This window comes from Schistocerca gregaria, chromosome 7 (assembly GCF_023897955.1).
Source record: "Schistocerca gregaria isolate iqSchGreg1 chromosome 7, iqSchGreg1.2, whole genome shotgun sequence".
Taxonomy (NCBI): Eukaryota; Metazoa; Arthropoda; class Insecta; order Orthoptera; family Acrididae; genus Schistocerca; species Schistocerca gregaria.
Window position 1 is genome coordinate 6,522,290 of NC_064926.1, and position 27,186 is coordinate 6,549,475.

Sequence of the window (27,186 nt, forward strand, 5' to 3'; positions counted from 1 at the left end):
TACAGGTTCGAATGTTGTCACGCTCGTTTTTATCCAGTTCTGAAAAAGAAACATACCGTGTTAATGTAGCAATTGAGCAGTACGAAACCGTCTGAATGTTGCTGTTGACCATTTTTTGCTTGGAAATGCTCTTGAGCTTGAAACACACACAACAAGACCGGTGTTAACTAGCGAAATGGTCGGCAGAGTGCCGACACCGCGAGTTTTGACTGGCACTTGCACATCTAAAACAACGACGGGGAGTAACTCGTTCGGCTTTTGAGTCACATAAAGTATGTGTGTTAATTTTGACGCCACTAGCTCTGCATGCTGTCATGAAATTTCTTTACCTCTCAGAAATGATTATGACATAAAAGTGAAGTACGTGACGAGTGTGACGTTAGGAAAACATTAGGCAGCATGGAGAGATTCTGTATGGGACCACCCAACCCAAACGAGTACTGTGTGACGTGCTATCCGGCAGGTATTCAACGAGGTAGGCGGCTAGCTCAGTCGGTAGAGCGTCAGACTCTTAATCCTAGGGTCGTGGGTTCGAGCCACGCGCTGGGCGGAACGGAATTTTGTTCCGCTGCAGATGTAAATTACCGTTCTTCTGATTAACGAGATGTAATGGAAATAGCAACTTTAAACTTTGCCTACGTCTCTGTCAGTCACAAGGAAACTGTATTTGAATGTGAAGGTGATTTTGTAGACATGTGTGGAAGACATGTTCTGAAATGCAAGTGTTGTTGTTTGGAGAGCACATCGGTTACGTGTCAGATGTGTAGCCAAGCAGTAATGGGTCGCCATAGCTGCAAATATTACCCGGTAATATGAAGTGTTGTCAGCTGAAGTCTGATGATGCAGACGACCGTAAGGACGAAGTACCCAAGATTACGGCTAGGCAGCGCCTCTTTAGCTCATTGGTAGAGCACTGCTCTAATAAACCAAGCATCGGAAGTTCCATCCTCACAGGAGAAAGATGAATTTTGGAAATCAGTTGCGCGTCGTGGCCGTATAGCAAACAGTATCTGTGATGACGAACAATTAGCGACAGGCGTTTTTTTAAGAATTACTCTCAGATGTGATTAAGGCGAATGGCGCAGATAAAGCATTTGCCAAAGCGGTACAGCACAAAGTGGGACGAGGCAGTCTGAATTACATTTTATAGATGTATTTCTCACATATCTCAGAGCCTCTCGCTGTCGTCGTCGTCGCCGCCGCTTCTGCAGAAGTAGCAAATGGCCATCGTAGCAAATGCGGCGAGGGACGCCGTGCCTTCGATTCCGAATGCACAAAGTGTGTGGTCTTGTTTCTCAGTCTATATTTGGTCGGTCTCGTAAGAGGTTGATTGAAACGAATGGGTGGGAAAGAGCAAGGGGCAGCGGCTGTGTAGAACGAAAACACAAATCCTCAGGGGTGTGAGCGTTTCGAGATGAGTCGTATACATGACATAGTTGGTCGTCAGTGACCATGTGGCCTAATGGATAAGGCGTCGGACTTCGGATCTGATGATTACAGGTTCGAATGTTGTCACGCTCGTTTTTTTCCAGTTCTGAAAAAGAAACATACCTTTTTAATGTAGCAATTGAGCAGTACGAAACCGTCTGAATGTTGCTGTTGACCATTTTTTGCTTGGAAATGCTCTTGAGCTTGAAACACACACAACAAGACCGGTGTTAACTAGCGAAAAGGTCGGCAGAGTGCCGACACCGCGAGTTTTGACTGGCACTTGCACATCTAAAACAACGACGGAGAGTAACTCGTTCGGCTTTTGAGTCACATAAAGTATGTGTGTTAATTTTGACGCCACTAGCTCTGCATGCTGTCATGAAATTTCTTTACCTCTCAGAAATGATTATGACATAAAAGTGAAGTACGTGACGAGTGTGACTTTAGGAAAACATTAGGCAGCATGGAGAGATTCAGTATGGGACCACCCAACCCAAACGAGTACTGTGTGACGTACTATCTGGCAGGTATTCAACGAATTAGCCGGCTACCTAAGTCGGTAGAGCGTCAGACTCTTAATCCTAGGGTCGTGGGTTCGAGCCACACGCTGGGCGGAACGGAATTTTGTTCCGCTGCAGATGTAAATTAGCGTTTTCTGATTAACGAGATGTAATGGAAATAGCAACTTTAAACTTTGCCTACGTCTCTGTCAGTCACAAGGAAACTGTATTTGAATGTGAAGGTGATTTTGTAGACATGTGTGGAAGACATGTTCTGAAATGCAAGTGTTGTTGTTTGGAGAGCACATCGGTTACGTGTCAGATGTGTAGCCAAGCAGTAATGGGTCGCCATAGCTGCAAATATTAGCCGGTAATATGAAGTGTTGTCAGCTGAAGTCTGATGATGCAGACGACCGTAAGGACGAAGTACCCAAGAGTACCGCTAGGCCGCGCCTCTTTAGCTCATTGGTAGAGCACTGCTCTAATAAACCAGGCATCGGAAGTTCCATCCTCACAGGAGAAAGATGAAATTTGGAAATCAGTTGCGCGTCGTGGCCGTATAGCAAACAGTATCTGTGATGACGAACAATTAGCGACAGGCGTTTTTTTAAGAATTACTCTCAGATGTGATTAAGGCGAATGGCGCAGATAAAGCATTTGGCAAAGCTTTACAGCATAAAGTGGGACGAGGCAGTCCGAATTACATTTTATAGATGTATTTCTCACATATCTCAGAGCCTCTCGCTGTCGTCGTCGTCGTCGTCATCGTCGTTGCCGCCGCCGCTTCTGCAGAAGTAGCAAATGGCCATCGTAGCAAATGCGGCGAGGGACGCCCTGCCTTCTATTCCGAATGCACAAAGTGTGTGGTCTTGTTTCTCAGTCTATATTTGGTCGGTCTCGTAAGAGGTTGAATGTAACGAATGGGTGGGAAAGAGCAAGGGGCAGCGGCTGTGTAGATCGAAAACACAAATCCTCAGGGGTGTGAGCGTTTCGAGATGAGTCGTATACATGACATAGTTGGTCGTCAGTCGCCATGTGGCCTAATGGATAAGGCGTCGGACTTCGGATCTGATGATTACAGGTTCGAATGCTGTCACGCTCGTTTTTTTTCCAGTTCTGAAAAAGAAACATACCGTGTTAATGTAGCAATTGAGCAGTACGAAACCGTCTGAATGTTGCTGTTGACCATTTTTTGCTTGGAAATGCTCTTGAGCTTGAAACACACACAACAAGACCGATGTTAACTAGCGAAATGGTCGGCAGAGTGCCGACACCGCGAGTTTTGACTGGCACTTGCACATATAAAACAACGACGGAAAGTAACTCGTTCGGCTTTTGAGTCACATAAAGTATGTGTGTTAATTTTGACGCCACTAGCTCTGCATGCTGTCATGAAATTTCTTTACCTCTCAGAAATGATTATGACATAAAAGTGAAGTACGTGACGAGTGTGACGTTAGGAAAACATTAGGCAGCATGGAGAGACTCTGTATGGGACCACCCAACAAAAACGAGTACTGTGTGACGTGCTATCCGGCAGGTATTCAACGAGGTAGCCGGTAGAGCGTCAGACTCTTAATCCTAGGGTCGTGGGTTCGAGCCACACGCTGGGTGGAACGGAATTTTGTTCCGCTGCAGATGTAAATTACCGTTTTTCTGATTAACGAGATGTAATGGAAATAGCAACTTTAAACTTTGCCTACGTCTCTGTCAGTCACAAGGAAACTGTATTTGAATGTGAAGGTGATTTTGTAGACATGTGTGGAAGACATGTTCTGAAATGCAAGTGTTGTTGTTTGGAGAGCACATCGGTTACGTGTCAGATGTGTAGCCAAGCAGTAATGGGTCGCCATAGCTGCAAATATTAGCCGGTAATATGAAGTGTTGTCAGCTGAAGTCTGATGATGCAGACGACCGTAAGGACGAAGTACCCAATAGTACGGCTAGGCCGCGCCTCTTTAGCACAGTGGTAGAGCACTGCTCTAATAAACCAGGAATCGTAAGTTCCATTCTCACAGGAGAAAGATGAATTTTGGAAATCATTTGCGCGTCGTGGCCGTATAGCAAACAGTATCTGTGATGACAGACCATTAGCGACAGGCGTTTTTTTAAGAATTACTCTCAGATGTGATTAAAGCGAATGGCGTAGGTAAAGCATTTGCCAATGCGGTACAGCATAAGGTGGGACGAGGCAGTCTGAATTACATTTTATAGATGTATTTCTCACATATCTCAAGGCCTCTCGCGGTCGTCGTCGTCGTCGTCGCTTCTGCAGAAGTAGCAAATGGCCATCGTAGCAAATGCGGCGAGGGACGCCCTGCCTTCGATTCCGAATGCACAAAGTGTGTGGTCTTGTTTCTCAGTCTATATTTGGTCGGTCTCGTAAGAATTTGAATGTAACGAATGGGTGGGAAAGAGCAAGGGGCAGCGGCTGTGTAGAACGAAAACACAAATCCTCAGGGGTGTGAGCGTTTCGAGATGAGTCGTATACATGATATAGTTGGTCGTCAGTGACCGTGTGGCCTAATGGACAAGGCGTCGGACTTCGGATCTGAAGGTTACAGGTTCGAATGCTGTCACGCTCATGTTTTTCCAGTTCTGAAAATGAAACATACCGTTTTAATGTAGCAATTGAGCAGTACGAAACCGTCTGAATGTTGCTGTTGACCTATTTTTGCTTGGAAATGCTCTTGAGCTTGAAACACACACATCAAGACCGGCGTCAACTAGTGAAATGGTCGGCAGAGTGCCGACACCGCGACTTTTGACAGGCACTTGCACACCTAAAACAACGTCGGAAAGTAACTCGTTCGGCTTTTGAGTCACATAAAGTATGTGTGTTAATTTTGACGCCACTAGCTCTGCATGTTTTCATGCAATTTCTTTACCTCAGATGTGATTAAGGCGAATGGCGCAGATAAAAAATTTGCCAAAGCGGTACAGCATAAGGTGGGACGAGGCAGTCTGAATTACATTTTATAGATGTATTTCTCACATATCTCAGAGCCTCTCGCGGTCGTCGTCGTCGTCGTCGTCGCCGGCACCGCCGCCGCTTCTGCAGAACTAGCAAATGGCCATCGTAGCAAATGCGGCGAGGGACGCCCTGCCTTCGATTCCGAATGCACAAAGTGTGTGGTCTTGTTTCTCAGTCTATATTTGGTCGGTCTCGTAAGAGCTTGAATGTAACGAATGGGTGGGAAAGAGCAAGGGGCAGCGGCTGTGTAGAACGAAAACACAAATCCTCAGGGGTGTGAGCGTTTCGAGATGAGTCGTATACATGTTATAGTTGGTTGTTAGTGACCGTGTGGCCTAATGGATAAGGCGTCGAACTTGAATCTGAAGATTACAGGCGCTAATGCTGTCACGCTCGTGTTTTTCCAGTTCTGAAAAAGAAACATACCGTTTTAATGTAGCAATTGAGCAATACGAAACCGTCTGAATGTTGCTGGTGACCATTTTTTGCTTGGAAATGCTCTTGAGCTTGACACACACACAACAAGACCGGTGTTAACTAGCGAAATGGTCGGCAGAGTGCCGAGAACCGCGAGTTTTGACTGGCACTTGCACATCTAAAACAACGTCGGAAAGTAACTCGTTCGGCTTTTGAGTCACATAAAGTATGTGTGTTAATTTTGACGCCACTAGCTCTGCATGTTGTCATGCAATTTCTTTAGCTCTCAGAAATGATTATGACATAAAAGTGAAGTACGTGACGAGTGTGACGTTAGAAAAACATTAGGCAGCATGGAGAGATTCTGTATGGGACCACCCAACCCAAACGAATACTATGCGACGTGCTACCCGGCAGGTATTCACCGAGGTAGCCGGCTAGCTCAGTTGGTAGAGCGTCAGACTCTTAATCCCAGGGTCGTGGCTTCGAGCTGCACGATGGGCGGAACGGAATTTCGTTCCGCTGCAGATGTAAATTACCGTTATTCTGATTAACGAGATGTAATGGAAATAGCATCTTTAAACTTTGCCTACGTCTCTGTCAGTCGCAAGAAACTGTATTTGAAGGTGAAGGTGATTTTGTAGACATGTGTGAAAGACATGTTCTGAAATGCAAGTGTTGTTTGGAGAGCACATCGGTTACGTGTCAGATGTGTAGCCAAGCAGTAATGTGTCGATATAGCTGCAAATATTAGCCGGTAATATGAAGTGTTGTCAGCTGAAGTCTGATGATGCAGACGACCGTTAGGACGAAGTACCCAAGTGTACCGCTAGGCCGCGCCTCTTTAGCTCAGTGGTAGAGCACTGCTCTAATAAACCCGGCGTCGTAAGTTCCATCTTCACAGGAGAAAGATGAATTTTGGAAATCGGTTGCGCGTCGTGGCCGGATAGCAAACAGTATCTGTGATGACAGACAATTAGCGACAGGCGTTTTTTTAAGAATTACTCTCAGATGTGATTAAGGCGAATGGCGCAGATAAGGCATTTGCCAAAGCGGTACAGCGCAACCTCCAACACCCTACCTACTCCCAGAAATGCAAGGCTCGACCTCCTCCGTCCGCTCCTGAACTCACTGTTCCTCTCCGCCCTTTGGATGACCCCACCCCTCCTGGCAATTCCCTCCGTCCTCCCCCCACCGCAGAGGACATCATCAGGTTCGTCACAATAGTGCTCCAGAACGTCCATCCCTTTCAGCGTCCCCACACCCTCCACCAGATTTCCCTCGCTGCCCGTTCCGTGTTCCACCTCAACACCTACGCCACCTATTCCCACAACCAGGCCCATTTCACCTTCTCCCGTCTCAACACCCTCGTTTAAATTCCCATTATGGCACGACAGCACCGTATCCTGTTCAATAACATCCGCTCCCTTCCCACCAACAAGCACCTCCTTATGCATACCCTTACGACCCACCGTGTGGATGCCTTCCTTCTGAACGAAACCTTTCTTCAGCCCCACCACACCGTCCACACCTCGCCCTACCTCCTTCACCGGTCTGACAATCCACTCCAGATAGCGCGTGGCGGAGTTGCCATTGGCCACCACCGCCAGATCCCTGTCCGGCTCCAACCCCTCCTTCCTGACCCCACAGAACACTTGATCCTTAGTCTCTTCTTCCCCGGCCTTACCCTTACCTGTGCCACCATCTATGTCCGCCCCGCTGCACCTATTCCTTTCGACTTCCTTTCCCACATCGACCGTACCTTCTCCTCCTACGTGATCGCCGCCGACCTTAACATCCATAGTCGTTCTGCCGCCCAGTTACGGCGGTGGCATCGGTTCCTTGCCACCCTCCAAGGCGACGTCCTTCCAATTCCCCAACACACCCGCCCTGAATCCAATACCACTCCCGATGTCGTCCTAGCCTCCCCCACCCTGCTTGGCCGCATAGCGGTGGACGTCCTTGATCCCATTGGCAGTGACCATCTCCCTGTCCTCCTCACTGTATCAGACGGTCGTCGCCCCCGTCCCGACCCGCGCCATGACCCTCCCCCGAAATATGTCCATGACTACTCCCGTGCCAACTGGAATGCCTACCGGGACTCCCTTGCTCTCCAGGTCGATAGCCACCCCCTCACCTACCACCAACCTGATGACGTTACCCGTGCTGCCTCCTTTCTCCAGCAGACCTTGTCTGAGGCCGTGGAGGCCCACGTCCCTACCATTGCCATCCATCCGCACCGCCCCACCTTACCCCCACAGGCCGTCCTTCTCCTGCGTGAATCCCGCCGGCTCTACCGTGCCTTCCTTCACACACGTGACCAGGACACACTACGACGCCACCGGCAATTACAGCGACACATCAGGAACTTACTCACGGCAAAGAAACGCCGGGACTGGCGACAGACATGCACCCGTCTTAATGCCACCTTACCTATCAACTCGTCCAAGTACTGGTCAGCCTTCCGCCGCCTTACCGGATCTAAACCCTCTCCCTACTACCCTCTCCTTCATGTTGACCACCCCTTCCCTGATGCCCTTAGTAAGGCCAACCATTTCGCCTCCTACCTCTCCGATATCCTTACCATCCCTGACGATCCCCAGTTCGATTATTCCCTCTTTCCTGATGTCCGTGATCGAACTGATACCTCTGTCCCCCCGCTTGCTCCTGGCTTCCAGTACTTGGACAACATCACACACACAGAACTAAATACCCCAATCACCACTCAAGATATCATTGCTACACTTCGCCCTAAACGCAACACTGCTCCCGGTCACGATCGTGTTACTTACCGTCACCTCCGTGAAGCTCCTGCCTCCTTCCTCTCCACATTGGCCAGGCTCTACAATGTGGTCCTGTCCACCGGCTACTACCCCGACCTGTGGAAAACCTCCCGGATCCTGATGTTCCTCAAGCCCGACAAACCGCCTTCCGCTGTCTCCTCCTACCGTCCCATCAGCCTTACCTCGGTCTTCAGCAAGGTCCTGGAATCCATTCTTACCCGCCGCCTACACAAGCACCTTCACCAACACCGCCTCCTCCCCCCTACCCAATGTGGCTTTCGGCCGTCCTTCTCAGCCGATGACCTCCTCCTTCACCTCACTCACCTCCTCTCCGAACAACTCAATTCCCGTCGTTCCGCCATCTTCCTTTCCCTCGACCTCGAACGCGCATATGACCGTGTGTGGCATTCCGGTCTCCTTTTCAAGCTCCAAACCTTTGCTCTTCCTCTCAACTATGTCCGTCTGGTCGCTTCCTTCCTTTCCCACCGTCCTTCCTATGTCACCATCCACAACACTGATTCCTACACCTTCTACCCCTCCGCCGGTGTGCCCCAAGGTTCCGTCCTTTCCCCTCTTCTCTACCTCCTTTACACGGCAGACATGCCTCCACCTGCACCTCCCCTACACCTTCTCCAGTACGCCGATGACACTGCCTTCCTTGCCCTCGCTCCCACCCTGCAACGCTCCCAGCACCTTCTCCAATCCTATCTTGACCGGTTCACCACTTGGTGTAACCAGTGGTTGCTCAAGGTCAATCCTTCCAAGACCCAGGCGATCATTGTAGGCAAAACCACTCGTTCCTTCCGTCTCCTTGATTTCTATCTTACTATTTATGGCCGTCCCATCACCCTCACACCTACTCTCAAGTACCTTGGTGTCACCCTCGACCGTCGCCTCTCCTGGAACCCACATCTCCGGACGATCCAAGCCAAGGCACGCTCCCGCCTCCGCCTCCTTAAGCTCCTTTCTGGCCGTACATGGGGTCTGGACCCTTCCACCATCCTCTACACCTACAAGTCCCTCATCCGTCCTATCCTTTGCTATGCTCATCCCGCCTGGATCTCTGCCCCTCCTACCTTCTACAAGTCCATTCAGATCCTAGAACGCCATGCGCTCCGCCTCGCCTATCGCATCCGTCTCCCTTCCCCCACGCGGATCCTCTATGACCTGATTCCCTTCCCGCACCTCCTCCTTTTCCTCGAACGGTTACGGATCCTCTACACCTCCCGCAAGCTTGATCCTCCACACCCTCTTGTCTCTCCCATCCTCTCCCACCCCAACCCGCTGCCGCGCCTGCATTCCTATATCCCACCTGCTCTCCATCTTTACACCCTCCACACCCTCTCCCTCGGTGGCTTCCGTCAACTCCCCCTCCCTGATGATGCCCTCCTCCCCTCCATCTACCCCTCCTACCAACTTTGAGCCTTACCTTCCCTCTCCTCTCCTTTTCCTGTGGGCACCCTCTCTCCCTTCTCTCCCTCCCTCCCCTCCCCTTTCTCCTTGGGCTCCCACTCCCCCTACCCTCCCCCTTCTCCTCCATCCCTCTCCTCCACTGGCATCTTCCCCTCCCCCTCTCTCTCCTCTTCCCCACACCTTTTCCCCTTGGCAGGCCACGACTCTGCTGTCTTCCATCAGTTACTTTCATCGTCCTACGCCGAAGACCATCGCATGTGTTTGTGCCTCGACTCTCCTGCAGTGTGTTTGTGTTTCGTCGTTTGTGCTCCGCTGGTTCACGTGTGGCCATCTGCCATCTGCGTTTGTGCACCGTGTTTCTCCGCTTTTATCCATTGTGCTGCGCACGTGACCGACTCCGTTTTAACTCTGTTTTGTCTACTGTTTGTACCCCGCCGTCTTGATTGTTTTTATATCTCACTCATCTCTGTTCTGTGTATACTCTGAGGCCGAAGAGCGGCATACTTGGTCCGCTGCCGGCCTACCTGTTTGTCACAGGTATTAAAATCACAATAAAGGAAAAAAAAAAAAAAAAAAAAAAAAGCGGTACAGCGTAAGGTGGGACGAGGCAGTCTGAATTACATTTTGTAGATGTATTTCTCACATATCTCAGAGCCTCTCGCGGTCGTCGTAGTCGTCGTCGCTTCTGCAGAAGTAGCAAATGGCCATCGTAGCAAATGCGGCGAGGGACGCCCTGCCTTCGATTCCGAATGCACAAAGTGTGTGGTCTTGTTTCTCAGTCTATATTTGGTCGGTCTCGTAAGAGGTTGAATGTAACGAATGGGTGGGAAAGAGCAAGGGGCAGCGGCTGTGTAGAACGAAAACACAAATCCTCAGGGGTGTGAGCGTTTCGAGATGAGTCGTATACATGTTATAGTTGGTTGTTAGTGACCGTGTGGCCTAATGGATAAGGCGTCGAACTTGAATCTGAAGATTACAGGCGCTAATGCTGTCACGCTCGTGTTTTTCCAGTTCTGAAAAAGAAACATACCGTTTTAATGTAGCAATTGAGCAATACGAAACCGTCTGAATGTTGCTGGTGACCATTTTTTGCTTGGAAATGCTCTTGAGCTTGACACACACACAACAAGACCGGTGTTAACTAGCGAAATGGTCGGCAGAGTGCCGAGAACCGCGAGTTTTGACTGGCACTTGCACATCTAAAACAACGTCGGAAAGTAACTCGTTCGGCTTTTGAGTCACATAAAGTATGTGTGTTAATTTTGACGCCACTAGCTCTGCATGTTTTCATGCAATTTCTTTAGCTCTCAGAAATGATTATGACATAAAAGTGAAGTACGTGACGAGTGTGACGTTAGAAAAACATTAGGCAGCATGGAGAGATTCTGTATGGGACCACCCAACCCAAACGAATACTATGCGACGTGCTACCCGGCAGGTATTCACCGAGGTAGCCGGCTAGCTCAGTTGGTAGAGCGTCAGACTCTTAATCCCAGGGTCGTGGCTTCGAGCTGCACGATGGGCGGAACGGAATTTCGTTCCGCTGCAGATGTAAATTACCGTTATTCTGATTAACGAGATGTAATGGAAATAGCATCTTTAAACTTTGCCTACGTCTCTGTCAGTCGCAAGAAACTGTATTTGAAGGTGAAGGTGATTTTGTAGACATGTGTGAAAGACATGTTCTGAAATGCAAGTGTTGTTTGGAGAGCACATCGGTTACGTGTCAGATGTGTAGCCAAGCAGTAATGTGTCGATATAGCTGCAAATATTAGCCGGTAATATGAAGTGTTGTCAGCTGAAGTCTGATGATGCAGACGACCGTTAGGACGAAGTACCCAAGTGTACCGCTAGGCCGCGCCTCTTTAGGTCAGTGGTAGAGCACTGCTCTAATAAACCCGGCGTCGTAAGTTCCATCTTCACAGGAGAAAGATGAATTTTGGATATCAGTTGCGCGTCGTGGCCGTATAGCAAACAGTATCTGTGATGACGAACAATTAGCGACAGGCGTTTTTTTAAGAATTACTCTCAGATGTGATTAAGGCGAATGGCGCAGATAAAGCATTTGCCACAGCGGTACAGCATAAGGTGGGACGAGGCAGTCTGAATTACATTTTATAGATGTATTTCTCACATATCTCAGAGCCTCTCGCGGTCGTCGTAGTCGTCGTCGTCGTCGTCGTCGCTTCTGCAGAAGTAGCAAATGGCCATCGTAGCAAATGCGGCGAGGGACGCCCTGCCTTCGATTCCGACTGCACAAAGTGTGTGGTCTTGTTTCTCAGTCTATATTTGGTCGGTCTCGTAAGAGGTTGAATGTAACGAATGGGTGGGAAAGAGCAAGGGGCAGCGGCTGTGTAGAACGAAAACACAAATCCTCAGGTGTGTGAGCGTTTCGAGATGAGTCGTATACATGTTATAGTTGGTTGTCAGTGACCGTGTGGCCTCTTGGATAAGGCGTCGAACTTGAATCTGAAGATTACAGATTCGAATGCTGTCGCGCTCGTGTTTTTCCAGTTCTGAAAAAGAAACATACCGTTTTAATGTAGCAATTGAGCGCTACGAAACCGTCTGAATGTTGCTGGTGACCATTTTTTGCTTGGAAATGCTCTTGAGCTTGACACACACACAACAAGACCGGTGTTAACCAGCGAAATGGTCGGCAGAGTGCCGACACCGCGAGTTTTGACTGGCACTTGCACATCTAAAACAACGTCGGAAAGTAACTCGTTCGGCTTTTGAGTCACATAAAGTATGTGTGTTAATTTTGACGCCACTAGCTCTGCATGTTGTCATGCAATTTCTTTAGCTCTCAGAAATGATTATGACATAAAAGTGAAGTACGTGACGAGTGTGATGTTAGGAAAACATTAGTCAGCATGGAGAGATTCTGTATGGGACCACCCAACCCAAACGAATACTGTGTGACGTGCTACCCGGCAGGCATACCCCGAGGGAGCCGCCTAGCTCAGTCGGTAGAGCGTCAGACTCTTAACCCCAGGATCGTGGCTTCGAGCCACATGCTGGGCGGAACGGAATTTTGTTCCGCTGCAGATGTAAATTACCGTTTTTCTGATTAACGAGATGTAATGGAAATAGCAACTTTAAACTTCGCCTACGTCTCTGTCGGTCGCAAGAAAACTGTATTTGAAGGTGAAGGTGATTTTGTAGACATGTGTGAAAGACATGTTCTGATATGCTAGTGTTGTTTGGAGAGAACATCGGTTACGTGTCAGATGTGTAGCCAAGCAGTAATGGGTCGCCATAGCTGCAAATATTAGCCGGTAATATGAAGTGTTGTCAGCTGAAGTCTGATGACGCAGACGACCGTAAGGACGAAGTACCCAAGTGTAGGCCGCGCCTCTTTAGCTCAGTGGTAGAGCACTGCTCTAATAAACCAGGCGTCGTAAGTTCCATCCTCACAGAAGAAAAATGAATTTTGGAAATCAGTTGCGCGTCGTGGTCGTATAGCAAACAGTATCTGTGATGACAGACAATTAGCGACAGGCGTTTTTTTAAGAATTACTCTCAGATGTGATTAAGGCGAATGGCGCAGATAAAGCATTTGCCAAAGCGGTACAGCATAAAGTGGGACGAGGCAGTCTGAATTACATTAAATAGATGTATTTCTCACATATCTCAGAGCCTCTCGGGGTCGTCGTCGTCGTCGTCGTCATCGTCGCCGCCGCCGCCGCCGCCGCCGCCGCTTCTGCAGAAGTAGAAAATGGCCATCGTAGCAAATGCGGCGAGGGAGGCCCTGCCTTCGATTCCGAATGCACAAAGTGTGTGGTCTTGTTTCTCAGTCTATATTTGGTCGGTCTCGTAAGAGGTTGAATGTAACGAATGGGTGGGAAAGAGCAAGGGGCAGCGGCTGTGTAGAACGAAAACACAAATCCTCAGGGGTGTCAGCCTATCGAGATGAGTCGTATACATGTTATAGTTGCTCGTCAGTGACCGTGTGGCATAACGGATAAGGCGTCGGACTTCGAATCTGAAGATTACAGGTTCGAATGCTGTTACGCTCGTGTTTTTCCAGTTCTGAAAAAGAAACATACCGTTTTAATGTAGCAATTGAACAGTACGAAACCGTCTGAATGTTGCTGTTGACCATTTTTTGCTTGGAGATGCTCTTGAGCTTGAAACACACACAACAAGTCCGGTGTTAACTAGCGAAATGGTCGGCAGAGTGCCGACACCGCCAGTTTTGACTGGCACTTGCACATCGAAAACAACGTCGGAAAGTAACTCGTTCGGCTTTTGATTCACGTAAAGTATGTGTGTTAATTTTGACGCCACTAGCTCTGCATGTTGTCATGCAATTTCTTTACCTCTCAGAAATGATTATGACATAAAAGTGAAGTACGTGACGAGTGTGACGTTAGCAAAACATTAGGCAGCATGGAGAGATTCTGTATGGGACCACCCAACCCAAACGAGTACTGTGTGACGTGCTACCCGGCAGGTATTCACCGAGGTAGCCGGCTAGCTCAGTCGGTAGAGCGTCAGACTCTTAATCTCAGGGTCGTGGCTTCGAGCCACACGCTGGGCGGAACGGAGTTTTGTTCCGCTGCAGATGTAAATTACCGTTATTCTGATTAACGAGAAGTAATGGAAACAGCAACTTGAAACTTTGCCTACATCTCTGTCAGTCGCAAGGAAACTGTATTTGAAGGTGAAGGTGATTTCGTAGACACGTGTGAAAGAAATGTTCTGAAATGCAAGTGTTGTTGTTTGGAGAGCACATCGGTTACGTGTCAGATGTGTAGCCAAGCAGCAATGGGTCGCCATAGCTGCAAATATTAGCCGGTAATATGAAGTGTTGTCAGCTGAAGTCTGATGATGCAGACGACCATAAGGACGAAGTACCCAAGAGTACCGCTACGCCGCGTGTCTTTAGCTCAGTGGTAGAGCACTGCTCTAATAAACCTGGCGTCGTAAGTTCCATCCTCACAGGAAAAAGATGAATTTAGGAAATCAGTTGCGCGTCTTATCCGTATAGCAAACAGTATCTGTGATGACGAACAATTAGCGACAGTCGTTTTTTAAGAATTACTCTCAGATGTGATTAATGCGAATGGGGCAGGTAAAGCATTTGCCAAAGCGGTTCAGCATAAGGTGGGACGAGGCAGTCTGAATTACATTTTATAGATGTATTTCTCACATACCTCAGAGCCTCTCGCGGTCGTCGTCGTCGTCGTCGCCGTCGCCGTCGCCGCTGCTTCTGCAGAAGTAGCAAATGGCCATCGTAGCAAATGCGGCGAGGGACGCCCTGCCTTCGATTCCGAAGCACAAAGTGTGTGGTCTTGTTTCTCAGTCTATATTTGGTCGGTCTCGTAAGAGGTTGAATGTAACGAATGGGTGGGAAAGAGCAAGGGGCAACGGCTGTGTAGAACTAAAACACAAATCCGCAGGGGTGTGAGCGTTTCGAGATCTGTCGTATAAATGTTATAGTTGGTCGTCAGTGACCGTGTGGCCTATGGATAAGGCGTCGGACTTCGGATCTGATTATTACAGGTTCGAATGTTGTCACGCTCGTTTTTTTTCCAGTTCTGAAAAAGAAACATACCGTTTTAATGTAGCAATTGAGCAGTACGAAACCGTCTGAATGTTGCTGTTGACCATTTTTTGCTTGGAGATGCTCTTGAGCTTGAAACACACAACAATACCGGTGTTAAGTAGCGAAATGGTCGGCAGAGTGCCGACACCGCGAGTTTTAACTGGCACTTGCACATCTAAAAAAAACGTCGGAAAGTAACTCGTTCAGCTTTTGAGTCACATAAGGTATGTGTGTTAATTTTGACGCCACTAGCTCTGCATGTTGTCATGCAATTTCTTTACCTCTCAGAAATGATTATGACATAAAAGTGAAGTACGTGACGAGTGTGAAGTAAGGAAAGCATTAGGCAGCATGGAGAGATTCTGTATGGGACCACCCAACCCAATCGAGTACTGTGTGACGTGCTACCCGGCAGGTATTCACCGAAGTAGCCGGGTAGCTCAGTCGGTAGAGCGTCAGACTCTTAATCCCAGGGTCGTGGGTTCGAGCCACAAGCTGGACGGAACGGAATATTGTTCCGCTGCAGATGTAAATTACCGTTTTTCTGATTAACGAGATGTAATGGAAATAGCAACTTTAAACTTTGCCTACGTCTCTGTCAGTCGCAAGGAAACTGTATTTGTAGGTGAAGGTCATTTTGTAGACATGTGTGAAAGACATCTTCAGAAATGCAAGTGTTGTTGTTGGGAGAGCACATCGGTTACGTGTCAGATGTGTAGCCAAGCAGTAATGGGTCGCCATAGCTGCAAATATTAGCCGGTAATATGAAGTGATGTCAGCTGAAGTCTGATGATGCAGAAGACCGTAAGGACGAAGTACCCAAGAGTACCGCTAGGGCGCGCCTCTTTAGCTCAGTGGTAGAGCACTGCTGTAATAAACGAGGCGTCGTAAGTTCCATCCTCACAGGAAAAAGATGAATTTAGGAAATCAGTTGCGCGTCTTAGCCGTATAGCAAACAGTATCTGTGATGACGAACAATTAGCGACAGTCGTTTTTGAAGAATTACTCTCAGATGTGATTAATGCGAATGGGGCAGGTAAAGCATTTGCCAAAGCGGTTCAGCATAAGGTGGGACGAGACAGTCTGAATTACATTTTATAGATGTATTTCTCACATATCTCAGAGCCTCTCGCTGTCGTCGTCGTCTCCGCCGCCGCCGCCGCTCCTGCAGAAGTAGCAAATGGCCATCGTAGCAAATGCGGCGAGGGACGCCCTGCCTTCGATTCCCAATGCACAAAGAGTGTGGTCTTGTTTCTCAGTCTATATTTGGTCGGTCTCGTAAGAGGTTGAATGTAACGAATGGGTGGGAAAGAGCAAGGGGCAACGGCTGTGTAGAACGAAAACACAAATCCGCAGGGGTGTGAGCGTTTCGAGATGAGTCGTATACATGCTATAGTTGGTGGTCAGTGACCGTGTGGCTTAATGGATAAGGCGTCGGACTTCGGATCTGAAGGTTACAGGTTTTAATGCTGTCACGCTAGTGTTTTTCCAGTTCTGAAAAAGAAACATACCGTTTTAATGTAGCAATTGAGCAGTACGAAACCGTCTGAATGTTGCTGTTGACCATTTTTTGCTTGGAGATGCTCTTGAGCTTGAAAAACACTACAAGACAGGGGTTAAGTTGCGAAATGGTCGGCAGAGTGCCGACACCGCGAGTTTTGACTGGCACTTGCACATCTAAAACAACGTCGGAAAGTAACTCGTTCGGCTTTTGAGTCACATAAGGTATGTGTGTTAATTTTGACGCCACTAGCTCTGCATGTTGTAATGCAATTTCTTTACCTCTCAGAAATGATTATGACATAAAAGTGAAGGACGTGACGAGTGTGACGTTAGGAAAACATTAGGCAGCATGGAGAGATTCTGTATGGGACCACCCAACCCAAACGAGTACTGTGTGACGTGCTACTTGTCAGGTATTCACAGAGGTAGCCGGCTAGCTCAGTCGGTAGAGCGTCAGACTCTTAATCACAGGGTCGTGGGTTCGAGCCACACGCTGGACGGAACGGAATATTGTTCCGCTGCACATGTAAATTTCCGGTTTCTGATTAACGAGATGTAATGGAAATAGCAACTTTAAACTTTGCCTACGTCTCTGTCAGTCGCAAGGAAACTGTATTTGAAGGAGAAGGTGATTTTGTAGACATGTGTGAAAGACATGTTCAGAAATGCAAGTGTTGTTGTTTGGAGAGCACATCGGTTACGTGTCAGATGTGTAGCCAAGCAGTAATGGGTCGCCATAGCTGCAAATATTAGCCGGTAATATGAAGTGTTGTCAGCTGAAGTCTGATGATGCAGAAGACCGTAAGGACGAAGTACCCAAGAGTACCGCTAGGCCGCGCCTCTTTAGCTCAGTGGTAGAGCACTGCTGTAATAAAGCAGGCGTCGTAAGTTCCATCCTCACATTAGAAAAATGAATTTTGGAAATCAGTTGCGCGTCGTGGCCGTATAGCAAACAGTATCTGTGATGACGAACAATTAGCGACAGGCGTTTTTTTTAGAATTACTCTCAGATGTGATTAAGGCGAATGGCGCAGATAAAGCATTTGCCAAAGCGGTACAGTATAAGGTGGGACGAGGCAGCTCAGATATCTCAGAGCCTCTCGCGGTCGACGTCGTTGTTGTCGTCGTCGTCGTCGTCGTCGTCGTCGTCGTCGTCGTCGTCGTCGTCGTCGTCGTCGTCGTCGCCGCCGCCGCCGCTTCTGCAGAAGTAACAAATGGCCATCGTAGCAAATGCGGCGAGGGACGCCCTGCCTTCGATTCCGAATGCACAAAGTGTGAGGTCTTGTTTCTCAGTCTATATTTGGTCGGTCTCGTAAGAGGTTGAATGTAACGAATGGGTGGGAAAGAGCAAGGGGCAACGGCTGTGTAGAACGAAAACACAAATCCTCAGGGGTGTGAGCGTTTCGAGATGAGTCGTATACATGTTATAATTGGTCGTCAGTGACCGTGTGTCCTAATGGATAAGGCGTCGTACTTTGGATCTGAAGATTACAGGTTTTAATGCTGTCAGGCTCGTGTTTTTCCAGTTCTGAAAAAGAAACATACCGTTTGAATGTAGCAATTGAGCAGTACGAAACCGTCTGAATGTTGCGGTTGACCATTTTTTGCTTGGACATGCTCTTGAGCTTGAAACACACAACAAGACCGTTGTTAAGTAGCGAAATGGTCGGCAGAGTGCCGACACCGCGAGTTTGACTGGCACTTGCGCATCTAAAACAACGTCGGAAAGTAACCCGTTCGGCTTTTGAGTCACGTAAAGTATGTGTGTTAATTTTGACGCCACTAGCTCTGCATGTTGTCATGCAATTTCTTTACCTCTCAGAAATGATTATGACATAAAAGTGAAGTACGTGACGAGTGTGACGTTAGGAAAACATTAGGCGGCATGGAGAGATTCTGTATGGGACCACCCAACCCAAACGAGTACTGTGTGACGTGCAACCCGGCAGGGATTCACCGAAGTAGCTGGCTAGCTCAGTCGGTAGAGCGTCAGACTCTTAAAACCAGGGTCGAGGGTTCGAGCCACACGATGGGTGGAACGGAATTTTGTTCCGCTGCAGATGTAAATTACCGTTTTTCTGATTAACGAGATGTAATGGAAATAGCATCTTTAAACTTTGCCTACGTCTCTGTCAGTCGCAAAGAAACTGTATTTGAAGGTGAAGGTGATTTTGGAGACATGTGTGAAAGACATGTTCAGAAATGCAAGTGTGGTTGTTTGGAGAGCACATTGGTTACGTGTCAGATGTGTAGCCAAGCAGTAATGGGTCGCCATAGCTGCAAATATTAGCCGGTAATATGAAGTGTTGTCAGCTGAAGTCTGATGATGCAGAAGACCGTAAGGACGAAGTACCCAAGAGTACCACTAGGCCGCGCCTCTTTAGCTCAGTGGTAGAGCTCTGCTCTAATAAACCAGGCGTCGTAAGTTCCATCCTCACAGGAGAAAGATGAATTTTGGAAATCAGTTGCGCGTCGTGGCCGTATAGCAAACAGGATCTGTGATGACGAACAATTAGCGACAGGCGTTTTTTTAAGAATTACTCTCAGGTGTGATTAAGGCGAATGGCGCAGATAAAGCATTTGCCAAAGCGGTACAGCATAAGGTGGGACGAGGCAGTCTGAATTACATTTTATAGATGTATTTCTCACATATCTCAGAGCCTCTCGCGGTCGTCGTGGTCGTCGTCGCCGCCGCCGCTTCTGCAGAAGTAACAAATGGCCATCGTAGCAAATGCGGCGAGGGACGCCCTGCCTTCGATTCCGAATGCACAAAGTGTGTGGTCTTGTTTCTCAGTCTATATTTTTTTCGGTCTCGTAAAAGGTTGAATGTAACGAATGGGTGGGAAAGAGCAAGGGGCAACGGCTGTGTAGAACGAAAACACAAATCCCCGGGGTGTGAGCGTTTCGAGATGAGTCGTATACATGTTATAGTTGGTCGTCAGTGACCGTGTGGCCTAATGGATAAGGCGTCGTACTTTGGATCTGAAGATTACAGGTTTTAATGCTGCTCGTTCGCCTTTTGTGTCACATCAAGTATGAGTGTTAATTTTGACGCCACTAGCTCTGCAGGTTGTGATGCAATTCCTTTACCTCTCAGGAATGATTATTAAAAAAAAGTGAAGTACGTGACGAGTGTGACGTTAGGAAAACATTAGGCAGCATGGAGAGATTCTGTATGGGACCACCCAACCCAAATGAGTACTGTGAGACGTGCTACTCGTCAAGTACTCACAGAAGCAGCCCGGCTAGCTCAGTCGGTAGAGCGTCAGACTCTTAAAACCAGGGTCGAGGGTTCGAGCCACACGATGGGTGGAACGGAATTTTGTTCCGCTGCAGATGTAAATTACCGTTTTTCTGATTAACGAGATGTAATGGAAATAGCATCTTTAAACTTTGCCTACGTCTCTGTCAGTCGCAAAGAAACTGTATTTGAAGGTGAAGGTGATTTTGGAGACATGTGTGAAAGACATGTTCAGAAATGCAAGTGTGGTTGTTTGGAGAGCACATCGGCTACGTGTCAGATGTGTAGCCAAGCAGTAATGGGTCGCCATAGATGCAAATATTAGCCGGTAATATGAAGTGTTGTCAGCTGAAGTCTGATGATGCAGACGACCGTAAGGACGATGTGCGCAAATGTATCGCTTGACCGCCCCTCTTTAGCTCAGTGGTAGAGCACTGGTCTAGTAAACCAAGGGTCGTTGGCTCCATCCTCAAAGGAGGAAGTCGAATCTTGGAAATCACTTGCGCGTCGTGGCCGTATAGCAAACAGTATCTTTGATGACGAACAATTAGCGACATGCCTTTTATTAAGAATTACACTCAGATGTGATTAAGGCGAATGGCGCAGATAAAGCCTTTGCCAAAGCGGTACAGCATAAGGTGGGACGAGGCAGTCTGAATTACATTTTATAGATGTATTTCTCACATATGTCAGAGCCTCTCGCGGTCGTCGTCGTCGTCGTCGTCGTCGCCGCCGCTTCTGCAGAAGTAGCAAATGGCCATCGTAGCAAATGTGGCGAGGGACGCCCTTCCTTCGATTCCGTATGCACAAAGTGTGTGGTCTTTTTTCCCAGTCTATATTTGGTCGGTCACGTAAGTGGTTGAATGTAACGAATGGGTGGGAAAGAGCAAGAGGCCGCGGCTGTGTAGAACGAAAACACAAATCATCAGGGGTGTGAGCGTTTCGAGATGAGTCACATACAAGTTGCATTTGGTCGTTGGTGATCGTGTGGCCTAATGGATAAGGCGTCGGACTTCGGATCTGAAGATTACAGGTTCGAATGCTGTCACGCTCGTATTTTATCAGTTCTGAAAAAGAAACATACCGTTTTAATGTAGCAATTGAGCAGTACGAAACCGTCTGAATGTTTCTGTTGACCATTTTCTGCTTGGAGATGCTCTTGAGCTTGAAACACACACAACAAGACCGGTTTTAACTAGCGAAATGGACGGCAGAGTGCCGACACGGCGAGTTTTCACTGGCACTTGCACATGTAAAACAACGTCGGAAAGTAACTCTTTCGCCTTTTGAGTCACATCAAGTATGAGTGTTAATTTTGACGCCACTAGCTCTGCAGGTTGTCATGCAATTCCTTTACATCTCAGAAATGATTATGAAATAAAAGTGAAGTACGTGACGAGTGTGACGTTAGGAAAACATTAGGCAGCATGGAGAGATTCTGTATGGGACCACAAAACCCAAACGAGTACTGTGTGACGTGCTACCCGGCAAATATTCACCGAAGCAGCCTTGCTAGCTCAGTCGTTAGAGCATGAGACTCTCAATCTCAGGGTGTTGTGTTCGAGCCCCACGCTGGGTGGAACGAAATTTTGTTCCGCTGCCGATGTAAATTAGCGTTTTTCTGATTAACGTGATGTAATGGAAATAGCAACTTTAAACGTTGCCTACGTCTCTGTCAGTCGCAAGGAAACTGTATTTGAAGGTGAAGGTGATTTTGTAGACATGTGTGAAAGACATGTTCTGAAATGCAAGTGTTGTTGTTTGGAGAGCACATCGGTTACGTGTCAGATGTGTAGCTAAGCAGTAATGGGTCGCCATAGTTGCAAATATTAGTCGGTAATATGAAGTTTTGTCAGCTGAAGTCTGATGATCCAAACGCCCGTAAGGACGACGTACACAAAAGAACCTCTAGGCCGCGCCTCTTTAGCTCAGTGGTAGAGCACTGGTCTAGTAAACCAAGTGTCGTGAGACCCATCCTCAAAGGAGGAAGTCGAATTTTGGAAATCAGTTGCGCGTGGTGGCCGTATAGCAAACAGCATCTGTAATGACGAACAATTAGCGACATGCCTTTTATTAAGAATTACTCTCAGATGTGATTAAGGCGAATGGCGCAGATAAGGCCTTTGCCAAAGCGGTACAGCATAAGGTGGGACGAGGCAGTCTGAATTACATTTTATAGATGTATTTCTCACATATGGCAGAGCCTCTCGCGGTCGTCGTCGTCGTCGTCGTCGTCGTCGCCGCTTCTGCAGAAGTAGCAAATGGCCATCGTAGCACATGCGGCGAGGGACGCCCTGCCTTCGATTCCGTATGCACAAAGTGTGTGTTCTTGTTTCCCAGTCTATATTTGGTCGGTCACGTAAGAGGTTTAATGTAAGGAATGGGTGGGAAAGAGCAAGGGGCAGCGACTGTGTAGAACGAAAACACAAATCATCAGGGGAGTGAGCGTTTCGAGATGAGTCACATACAAGTTGCACTTGGTCGTCAGTGACCGTGTGGCCTAATGGATGCAGTTCCGCTTGAGACGCGACAGCGATCGGACGTGCTGTGTATTCGATCCGCCGTTACCCTCGGGTTGTGAATATTTACCTTCTTTGTGTGACGTTTCTTTGTCTTCTGTTTTTCGTTGTTTCTTTGCCTTAGGTTTTGTTTTGTGTCTTGTGTTGTATTGCTGCTTTTGCCGCATTAATTAAGTGTTATGGCTTCCCGGTTGTTTCCGGGGAAGTGTACTCTCAGTTTTCAAATTAACAAGGCTACCAGGAATGTCCAACCGTCATCGTTGGAAATTCACGAATGGATTGTGGACACGATTGGCATTACATCGGACCAGGTACATACGGCGTATTTTGATACTGAATTATACTGCTTTTTTGTGAAATTGTTAAACCCGGTTTTGCTGGATAAGATTTTACTTAAACATGGTGAGCAAGTGTCGTTCTGTCATAGGGATGGTTCTGTTAGCAGTGTTACTGTCTCAAATGCTGAAATTACGTATACTACAGTTCGGGTTTATAATTTACCCCTTGAAGTTGACAACAGCTATCTTAAGGAAACTTTGCTTGGTTATGGTACTGTTCGGTCAATTCGAAATGAACGTTGGTCTGCGCAACATACGCTGCAATGTTATAATGGTGTCAGATCAGTTGAAATGCATATTAAGTCTAATATACCGTCCCATCTAGTTGTATGTGGTTATCGTGTACATCTTACTTATGAGGGGCAGGTTGGTACATGTTTCCTATGTAATGAACATGGTCATGTTCGAGCTAATTGCCCTAAGCGGGTATTTGTGCTTAAAAATGGCCTAGCACAGCGCCGCAAATTAACGGTTGCCGATCTTGTGCTAGCAGCTTCCTCCACTGTTTCCTATCAGCCTCCTGCAGTAGCTACTTCACAACAGGTGTCACCCTTCCCTGATGCAGTTTTTCCTCCGCTACCCACTCGCCCAGACGTATCGGCTGCTCCTATACCGATTCTGTCTGTTTCCAACAACAAACGCCGTCGTGCTAGTGATACCGGTAGCACTGATGACGAAGCTGCTGTTTCGCAGCCGGTTTGCGAATCTGATGAGAGAATTCCAGAATCTCCCATGCCTGTTTCGGATTCTGTTCCCGCTGTGTCTCCTGCTTTGCCTGGTGACGTCAAACTTGCTGCCATGCCGTCGGTGCAAGAGCCACAACATTCGGTCGAGGTGTTGTTGACATCCCCACCGCCACAGGCATCACAACATGTTGACGACACTTCGGTGGAGACGGCTGTTTGTCGGAAAACCGCTCCTAGACCTGCGCGCTCCGCATCAGCAGACTCCAAACCTATCTTACCATCTCCTACACTTCCAATACCTACACATTCTGAAACCGGTGCCGATGTTCCTGATGCAGTTTTCCCATTGATGGCTCCTCCTTCTGACTCCTCTCGCCCTGCTAATCCTTCAGACGCTTTGGTTGACGTGCTTGATCTCGAACCCCCCACTCCGCCTGCTCTTGAATCTGGTGTGCATCAGATACGTCGTCGGGTGAAAGTGCCCCCCAATCTCCACGCGGTGCGGAAGAAACATAAGCATGCGAAGGACGACTCTGATTCCGTTGATTCTGGACAATCACCCTCTGCCATGTCTGATGTTGATTATATGGATGTAGTTGCTTCTAGTGTGGTGTAATTTGGGTTCATTTCCCGTTTTTTGGTTGATGTTGCAGGCGTACACGTTTTTTTACCTTAAATATAAATGGCATTCAATCTGCTCTGAAGTTAGCGTCTCTGCAGCAGTTTATTTATGACTCTGCAGCTGATATTGTTTTCCTGCAGGAAGTTTCCGTTGCACACCTGTTTGTTCCTGGTTTTCGCACTATTATAAATTTTGCACCTGAGTTTTCTGCAGGTACTGCTTTCCTAATTCGTGACGGTATCCCCGTTAGCGAAATTGAGCTTTTCGACTCGGGACGGGGCATTGGTTGTCGGTTATTTGACACGACCTTGGTTAACATTTACGCCCCCTCTGGTTCTAGCAAGCGGCAGGAAAGGTCTCATTTTTATAAAGAGGATCTGATTTACCTTTTACGCAAAAATCCTGCGACCTTGATATTGGGGGGCGATTTTAATTGTGTGTTACAAGCCAAAGACCAATCCCCTCATTTTAATTATTGTTTCAAGCTACATTCTCTTGTACGTCAACTACGACTACGCGATGCGTGGGAGGTTAAACACCCCACTTTAGTTAAATTTACATTTTTTACTGCCACCTCAAGTAGTCGACTTGACCGATTGTATATTTCTGATCCCCTTAGTGTTTCTGTTTTAGATGTAGATGTTATTCCAGACAGTTTTACGGATCATTGTGCCCTTGCTGTTATAATTAATTTGGAGCCTCAGCCTCTTAAACTTTATAGGCCGCTGTGGAAATTAAATGTCTCCTTGCTCGATGACCTTGTCATCGAACCTCTAATACAGACGGCGTGGGACATTTGTTTACGTTCTCAGCGATACTATCCGTCTAAGCTTCACTGGTGGATCCACTGTGCGAAGCCAAAACTACGTCGCACTTTAATGTCCTACAGCTATAATAGAGCGCGAGATCTGAAACAGACTTTTGAATATTACTATTCGGTGCTTCGCGACCTTTATGATACCTCTAGAATGACATGTGCCCACCTTTCTGAGATTCGGAAAATTAAGGCCAAGCTTCTTAGTACTAAGCGGCTTCAGATGGAAGGATTGAAGATAAAATCTAAACCACCGTCCACGTTAGCACATGAAATGACTTCTATGTACCATCTGTTTCGTCACCACAAGAACCGTCGACGTATATTGACTGACGGCCTTATGGCAGCTGATGGTCGCCGGCTTACCTTACAGAATCAAATAACCCATGAACTTACCTGCTACTATGAGACGTTATATACTGCGGCTGATTCTGATCCGACTGATGTTGAAGAGATTTTAACTGCTATCCCATCAGTTTTAACAGAGGACCATAATACGAAATTTTTAGCTCCTTTTACTGCAGACGAACTTTCAGCTTTCATTGCTTGTTCAGCATCTCACAAATCTCCTGGTCCTGATAGCCTACCTAAGGAGTTTTTTGTTCGCTTTTGGCCTCTTATAGGGCCTGTTTTTACGGATATTGTGAATGAAATTTTGAATGGTGGCACAATTCCAGCCGATTTCAAGAGAGGTACGGTTGTCCTGATACCAAAATGTGCTGGTTTGAAGACAGCTAGTGACTTTCGTCCTTTAACCCTTTTAAATTTTGACTATAAGACGGCCGCTAGGGCTGTTAATGCACGTCTATCCCTCTTGCTTACACCTGTGATACCTCCTTGTCAAAGCTGCTTTCCAGGGCGCTCTATATTGACGTCTCTGGCGGGGTATCGTGATGTCGTGTCGATTGTCGCTGTCACCAATATTTCCTGTGCGCTTTTATTTGTTGATTTTAGTAAGGCTTTTGATCGTGTGTCCCATTCGTTTTTAGAGCTTCTGCTGCGCCGGCTCGGTTTTAATGAACAGGCGCTGCTGGTACTTAAGAATATGACGACTGGCATTTCTGCTAAGATTGACATTAATGGCCAGATAACAAAGGTCATTGATTTTCAACGTGGCTTCCCGCAAGGTAGCCCTTTAACCATGACCCTTTATGCTCTCTCCCTTCAACCACTCCTCACACGTCTCAACTCGTCACTTCGTGGTCTTACAATCTCTGGGGTTACCCAGACGGCAACAGCTTATGCTGATGATATGGTTGTTTTGCTTCGTTCCACCGCAAAAGTGCCGCAGTTGAAAATGGAACTCGATAAATTTTCTGCGGCCTCAGGTTCTCGTATCAATCCCCGTAAAAGCAAGCTCCTGAATTTGCGGGGCTTTGAACGTATGGTTGTTCCGTGGGTTACAGCTGTTGAACACCATACACATTTAGGTATCTGTCTTGAACGTTGTCCTCTTCGGATGGCTGCAAAAAATTGGCAAGTGGCCATTTCCAAGCTGCAAGGTGTTTTATTAGAACACTCATGGCGTTCGATACCGCTACTGCAAAAAAAGCGTGTATTAGACACTTATGTTTTATGTAAAGTATATTACGTTGCTCAATTGTTTCCGCTTCCGCGAATGCAATGTGCAAAAATGGTACAGCTTATTAACAGATATATTTGGCGGGGGCATATTTTTAAATTACGTTATGATGTTCTTACGAAGCCGCGTCTTAAGGGCGGCTTGTCGTTCACCGATGTCCGTGTCAAGGCTGCTGCCCTTTATGTTAAGCGAACCCTCCATCTTTTATTTTCTGAGTACCCGACTGTTACTTCGCGATTATTCCATGTCGTTCGTCCTGCGAGCTTGTCACCGCCTATTAATGTTGGGACTCTAAATGCAAAGCTACGGCATGTTCGGGATTTCTACATTGAGATTAGTTACCTAGATCTCCACTTACAACGTCGTCCTGTTATTACTACGCTAACCCTGCTTGACAAATGGCACAGGTCTTCTTCTTCCAACCCGATTGTTTTGCATTATCCTTGTTTTAATTGGTGTAACATATGGACGAATATTAGCTTACCTGTTCATTCAGCAACTGTTGCCTCCCTGTGGTATAAGGTAGTTAATCAGCTGATACCTACGAACGAACGCCTTCATCGTATAGGTTTATGTGTCTCTCCGCTTTGTCAAACGTGTGGTTGTGTCGATACACTCCAACACCGATTTACCTGCGCTGACCGTCTTCGCATGTGGCACTGGCTGCGCCGACAATTGGCTTTACTCAACAGGAGCTCAGAATCGACATTTAAGACTGATATTCTCTGCTGGCCGGACACGGTTTTTTATCCCCGGACCAAGAACAACACCGTTATGTGGCTTCTTGGCCGTTACATTTTTGCAGTGGT